Source organism: Alligator sinensis, unplaced genomic scaffold (assembly GCF_000455745.1).
Source record: "Alligator sinensis unplaced genomic scaffold, ASM45574v1 scaffold628_2, whole genome shotgun sequence".
Lineage (NCBI taxonomy): Eukaryota > Metazoa > Chordata > Crocodylia > Alligatoridae > Alligator > Alligator sinensis.
The window spans coordinates 4,263,837-4,271,100 of NW_005841833.1; the positions used below are offsets into that span (position 1 = coordinate 4,263,837).

At 44.6% G+C, this 7,264-nt stretch overlaps 1 long non-coding RNA gene across 1 annotated transcript; it reads right to left on the reverse strand.

Moving 5' to 3' along the window:
- Positions 1-8: 8 nt before the first annotated feature.
- On the reverse strand, positions 9-6,658 carry LOC106721941. Its single transcript, XR_001357690.2, has 4 exons — positions 6,523-6,658; positions 5,808-5,864; positions 1,556-1,694; positions 9-562 (listed from the first exon to the last, which is right to left on the reverse strand). It is a non-coding gene; the product is annotated as an uncharacterized LOC106721941 (long non-coding RNA).
- Between the last annotated feature and the right edge of the window lie 606 nt (positions 6,659-7,264).

Sequence of the window (7,264 nt, forward strand, 5' to 3'; positions counted from 1 at the left end):
AGGAATGCCAGGGACACGCAGCCCCACTGTGAGGCACTCCTGAGAGCAGTCCTGGTGCTGCACCAACACAGCAAGCAGTGTGTACAGACTGGGAGCAAGTGGGCTGGGTGAGGGCTTGTTCCTTAGCAGTGATCTCATGATTGCCAAGGAGGCATCTACACTGCAGCTTGGCAAATCATACCTGGGTTAGCTCTGCACTAGCACCAACAGCAAAGCAACCGCTGCAACACATGCTCCAGCAACAAAGTACTGCTTTCCTGACTGCACAGAGCTGCTATATGCAGACTGCTCCCAGTGTCTGCAAGAGCTAGTCCAAAGCTAACTAACACATGGCCATCAGTTGCAATCACACTTCTGGATCTCCTTGTAGACATAGCCCTTGTATCAGAGTGATGAAGGTCAAAGTGGATTTGCAAGGGAAAATTAGCAGACCTGTCAGACCAGAGAGGAAGTGCATTTTTTTCTGTCTTTCAGGAACATATTGTACTTTGCTTCTGTTGACACAGCACCAGGGTGCATCATCCAGCCAGTCCAGCACAGGAGATGGGAAAGTGTTTTCCCCCTGCAAAGTAAAACACATTTTGCAGAAATATCCAGCCCTGAAGGCCTAAAGTAGAGACCTTATTCTACCAGTTCAAGCCTTTCCCCTGCACCCCTCTCACCACAGTAATTTCACACCACCCTATACGTAACCGTTATGAAACCTTCTTAGTACACATCTCAAAGCACTTCTCTGTTAAGGTTTCCTCGTCTCTTATAAAGCATCCTTCCCTCTGCTGCTAGTACAAATAACTCACTGGAAACATAATACTTAAAACTGCTTGCAAAGGCATTAATGTATAAGTAGGCAGCCTTGTTCTTTTATTAGTGGTTGTGGTGAAATAGCTGTTCTTTGCTGAAAGACTTGCTGAGACTTTTGCCTAGGATTTCCGATTAAATCTCCATCAGAGGAGGGCAGTCCTGCTCTCACTGCATTCAGGGGGAAGCCATGCCTGTGTGCAGACTGGGGGTGGGCTCATGACAGTGCTGAGAGATGACGAGAGGACTAAGTGTCTTGTTAACTTGCCAGTTCAGGGCTTCTGTCAGGCAGGGTTTTGGCACCGTCTCTCTGCAGAGATGAGGAAACGCTGAGCAAAAGTTTGGCCCATCTGAAATGGGACCAAACCAGTTCAGTGCTTGTCCCTCAGAAGGTTCTGGCACCATTGAACACTGTAGGGAAGAAGGAAGCAGCACTGTGCCTAGCAACTGAAATTAAATTATCTTGGGGTGAAATGGCAGCAACTACCTTGCAGTACAGAGTAGTGCTACCCAGTGGGTCACAGCAGACTCTTTCTAGCTGACAGAACATGGACTCCGAGTGCAGACCACTGAGTCACTCAGAAATCCCCCAAGGGACCTCCTCTCCAGACATTGCTTCAATTTGGTTTCTTGCTGACCTGATGTGAGCTGACCAGAACCCAGCCTCAATATTATGGCTGCAAGGTTCAGATATGTAGGCAGCAGAATTTGCAAGCATAATTTCTTGAATAATTTCTGAAAATTGGCCACGTTTCACCTTTTTGATCGGTGTGCTTGAGAAATCCTCTCTTCATAGAGCAAACAACTGGAGCAGAGACCCAAGGCTTGTGTTCTTTTCTCCCAGGAGGTAGATGCAGCCTGGCTTGAACTAGTCTGTAATGTTCGTCAGCCTGATCCTATAAAAGGCAAAAGCCAAATTCTGAGACACGTCAGCTTAGAGAGCATTTCCTCTGGGTGTCGGGAAAGCAGGAAACTCCAGGGCAAAGAACCAGCCCGTGACAGCATGTCCAGAGTGTACGAATGAACTTAGAGGGGGCAGGGATCCAAACCTGGCTTGAGTCGCAAATTGCTCCCAAAGCATTCATATACCTTTTGGTGCAACATTACGTAACACCAGCCTCGCTCTTGAAAATCTGCCAGCTTTCACTAATAGAAGAGCTGAAAGGAGGAGGTGAGAATAAAAACAAATAAATACACACAGAGGCAAAATAGAGGCAGCTACCTACACACTAGGCCAGTTTCTCAGATTGTCAGCAGGAGAGGAAATGCAAGGTGCAACAGTTATCTGGGACTGACTCCAGCATGAGTGGGATAAGAAGCATGTCCACAGGTCTGGCTCTCCTAAGTTACTGAAGGTGGGAATCACTGTGCACAGAAGGACCCACTCACATCAGTGACCATCTTGGGTGGAGAGATGAGGGCTCAGCCCACCTAGATCAGCTCTTGGCTGCCTCTGGGTGTACTCATGCTTCTGGCTCACAGATTATGTCCTTTTAATCAATCATGGGGAATTTCTCTCCTCTCTCAATTTCTTGTAGCCCCTGACTTTGGGGTCTCTCCTTTCCTGAGACCCACTGTTGTGGTCTTTCTTTGCTGCTTGATTCCAGCCTGACATTCCTCTGTGGCGTTCTGGAGTCGCTGTCACTGTGTTGCACAAATGGCTAGTTTTGTGCCCCTGGAGGCTTGTCCAATCCACCTGTAGGAGAGAGTCACACACAGGCTGGGTCCAAGTTCAGATTTATTGTTTGCAAACAAGTTCGACAAGGGAGCTTAATTTACTCAAATCCGTGTCGACCCCAAACAGAGTCTGGGGTTCCTTTTTATAGCTAACATAAACAAAAGATTCTAACGTGTCGCGTAATTATTGGCAGCCCAAGTATTACGTCTTACAACATATGTCTAGCAGGTACATATTCTATGACGGTTTACATACATGTCTCATTTACATCTTAAATCTCCTCCCTGGGGCCGTCCTTAAGTCCATTTCGGTCATTCTTCGGTCAAGGTCTGAGTTCTTCACATCAGCATCTCTCCCTGTCCCTCTTCTCTTATCTCTCGTAAGGAGTTATTTGTTGCATCTGTTCCTGGCTATGTCTGCAAAAGTCTAGTGCTACTCGTAAATCTATCATTGGCCTACATACCTTAGCAGAAGCAAGTGTGATAATATGCAGAAGCAATTATGTAGTGAAACTAAACAGTTCTCAGTTGTGAAGCCTTTGTGTAGGGAGATGAGACATTTTTACCACACAGCTGCTACACAAACGTTATCGCAAAATCATAATGACTAGATTATAACATATTTTTACCACAACTGGGGCACAGAAGAGCACCCTCTTCAAGCTAGGGGAACAAAACTCCACATGAAATTTACCTGCCTCCTATTTCAGCCCAGCCAGACGAATGACCCAATTCTCCTCCCCTCCTACTATCAGTCAGGTGGGATGCCACTCCAGTCACCAGCTGTGCTACATGGGTGTCAAATCCATCTGAGTGGAGGGGAGGAGGCCACATGCATCATAGCAGCTGCTCTACCTTCCTAGCTGTGCAAAGCACATTTCATAGGGGCTCCAAAGCAACACTAGTTTACTGAGAAGTCTGGCAGACAGAGCAAAAGCTGCTACTTCAAGTGCTTTCTTCAGTGCCAGCTGGACATCCTCAGCTCAAAGTACAGCATTTGCTTCAGACTTTTTTCTGTGAGAGAATGCAATTCCTCAGGTAAAAGTGCCCTCGGTAAAAGAAGGGGAAGACGAATGTGTGAAAGTGAGCTTACCCTGCTAAGTGCTTTCCACTCCTGCCCTGCCCACATTTCTCTCACACAAGCAGAGGAGAGAGAAAGAAGAGCAGCGGTCATACCCACACAGGGCAGCATGTGCTCTCTCAAGAAACACTAAGCAGCCCTTTGTCTAAGCTTTGCAACGCTGTGTGTATTTTTTCTCTGGTAATCAGCTAAGCACTATGGAAGCCCACAAGAGTTTTCTAGCCACAGCTACAAAACTGAGACTTTGGCTGAATAGAGATTCCTGACCTACAAAGGGAGTTTGGTTACTTGCCAAAATAATGTCAACCGATTCATTACAGCTGTTCCCAACTTAATGTATGACAGTCTTCCTTAGCGCTATTTCTCCTCTTACTCTGAACAATGGGCTAGACCTTCACTATGCTTGGCCAGGGGAGCTCAGCTGGGGCCTGACATCAGTCAGACGTGCCCTGGGACTGATCTTCCACAAAACCAATAGATCCATCTCGGTGAGAGGGTGGAATTGTTTTTTTGGTAGAAGCCCTGGTGTGGACACAGTTCTGTCCGTGTAAAAGTGGCTCAGGCCACATCTACACAAGGAGTGTAGAAGTGGTACAGGTGACACACAAGCTGCCAGCACTGTCATTTTGCTACAGCACATGCACACTCAGCTGCCTTAGCCAAGGAGTGGGTCCCCAGGGAAAGTGGCTGCAGTGGCAAAAAGCAGAGCACTATGGGTAGGCATCCCAGCATCCCCTGTGCCTCTACCCACTGCACTGCCTTGTCTGCTATTTTGCAGTGCATTGTAGGATACCGGCACTTCACGAAGGGATTATGAGCGCTTGTGTAATTTTCCCATAATTCCCTACGGTCCCTCCCACAACGTACTTTTTCCATGATAGTTTCCGATCTGGAAACTTCCTGCTGTCAGAAAATGGATGCTTAACCACAGAGTGGAGTTCGTGTGTCTTGTTTTTTAACCTAGGCACCTAGTTCTTACAGCAAAGCTATTTGCATATAGAAACAGTAATATCTATGAGGCTTTTAAAGTTAATGAAGCTACACTGAATGAAGTCCACTCTAATTCCAAATAACGGTGTCCACAGGGGTATGCTGCAGTTTAGGTAACCCACTTTCAATTCAGGCCTTGCATTAATGCAGATTAATTTTTCTATGTTCCCCAGTGTAGATGTACCCCAGGAAAATGACTTTTAGGCAAACACAAAACTCCCTGTGGGAACCTGTCAATTTTTTCAACCACTTTTTTTTCAGATGTGTTCAGAGTCCTGCTGGCAATGCTTTGTAGAGTGGAGTCAGCCTAGGCAAGTACTCAACTTCGTCTTGTGACCTCGTTCCAAACAGGAAGCTGACCTGTACGGCCCCCAGTTTCACTACTGTTCAGTCATAGGGGCAAAACCACCCCCAACCACTGGTTTCACTCCAGCACACACCTCCGTCTGAATTAAACTATGCCCATCTTAAAACAAAATAGAAAACCTCAAGCTTCTGTGGCAGCAAAAGTGAATCCCAAATGAATAACAGGGAGAAAGTTTCCTTAGATAGAAAAAGCAGGATATTTGTCTGTAAATAACAGGAGCCATGGAAACTTGTAATCCATGTTTAAAATCCAGCTTGCAAAAGCCAACATTTGCCTCACCATTTTAGTCTTGAAATGTTTAAAAATCCCCATTCTTTGTTTAACACACACACAAACATACAGACTGTCCTCAATTTGGCAAACCCATGACCTCAGTCAAGGGAAATGGTGGGGAGTTAACATCTCTTGCAATCCTTACATTTAGAGAAACTAAAAATAAAAGAGCATTCACTCTAGGGCAAAAAAATAAGTCCTTAAACAACTCAGATTATAAGCAACCCTACAATAAATAAAACAGTGGGTGTATGTAACGGAGGAGAAAAACCGGTACGGAAAGACAGTTCACGTTCAGGCGTCCAAGGAATTCTGCTCAAGCAGTGATTTATTTGTGGAATTTCTAAAGCGGAGGGAGGAAACTGCGCAAAGGTATCAAAGCTGTAAAGCAAGATAAATAGCATGTCACCATATATTTAGCAAACTGTAATGCAAACCTCAGAAAAATAGAGAGAGGAAGGAAAATAGATGTAGTCTATGCTGGAAAGTTATTGAATGCCTAAGGACAACATGCAAACAGTTTCAGGGATGGTGGGATTTCCCCCAGCTATTTCCCCTCTAGAAATAAATCACTGTTCTAAACAACATTGGGGAAATAATAATTTCAAGCCATTAAAATACCTTGGCTGAATCCCTCTTTTCATCAGTGAAACTGTTGTTGGGGGACATTGCCATTTTCTGCAAAGAAAAATTAGCTCATTTAAAAATATTTAATTTTAAAGTGGCTTTTTAATAACTGTAGTTCAGCATGCATTCGATCCATATGAATTATGTATTGTTATTAAAACAAGGTTCGTGTAGCAATGTAAATGTAAGAAAGGACTTGGCAGAAAAGGGTCTGATTCTGAAAAGGATGCTTCCTATCCTCCACCAAGACCACTGGGAATTGACGATGCTCTGCACTGCACATGGTTTGACTCAGAGTACAAAGGCCCAATCCTGAACACACATGAACAACTTTCACATGTGTGAGTGGTCCCATTGACTTCCATGATTGCAGGACAGAGCCCTCAAAGACTGTTTCTGCACAGTGCTCAGCCCCGCCATTACCTATGGAAATCCATAAGTCAAAAGGACTCAGAACCTCAAAAAAGATGCTCAAACCTTGAATGATAACCCCAAGGGAGACAAAATGATAATTTGTTATTATTATTATTATTATTAATAATATAGTCCATGTTCCAGGTCAAATCAGCCAGATCAGTTCCAAATTATATCAACTGAGCAGAACTCAGTAGTTCCAAAAACCATATAGATTGAGCAGGCAGAACCCAATCATTCTAAACACCATGTACAGAGCTACAACCAGCAAGCATCCTCTATCCCTGACTCTCACCCCAGGACTTCAGATACTCTCAAATCCATTGGCAGGCATCCTATGCGCAGGCCCACGCCCAGAGATCCTGGGATTCGGATGTCCCCACTTGATCTTAGCCCACAAGAGGTTGAGGCACTTGATCTGAGCCAAAAAGCTGAGAAGTAAGAGAAAATTAAAAGTTTTTTTGTTAAAAATGTGTCTTATAATATATATATATATAGGTTTTATATGTACAGGTTTTATACACACACATACACACACCTTCTAATCACTGTTCATTACCTACTTAACTGACCAGAGGAACACCTGCGCACCCAATACAATATACGCGCCCATGGAAAATGCTGAAATACTACAAGAAGATCTAGAGACATTACTGGCAAGACAAAATGAGAAGGATTCCCTGGAAGTATGGGGCCTCTTCTGGCATACCTCTGTTGAGTTAAGGCAAGTTAGCATGTCAAAACTTGGCCCTCTGAATTAAAGCAGGGACAGTGAGGGAAGGCATACAGTAGGCAAGAATGAAGAAGCTGTTCCAAGGGAAGGAGCAGCATGAAAACAGCTGTAAACTTATGAATGGAGTCACACAAATCAATCTGGAGTAACCTCACTCTCTTTGAGGGGGTTACTTTGGATTGATACCAGCGGGATGGAGATTAGCATTTGGCTCAGGTGCATTCATTACCATAAGCAGTCACTTGGGAAAGTATAAAGTCGCATTTTATAATTGGCAAATGCCTGTGCTACAGATGGTCCATAT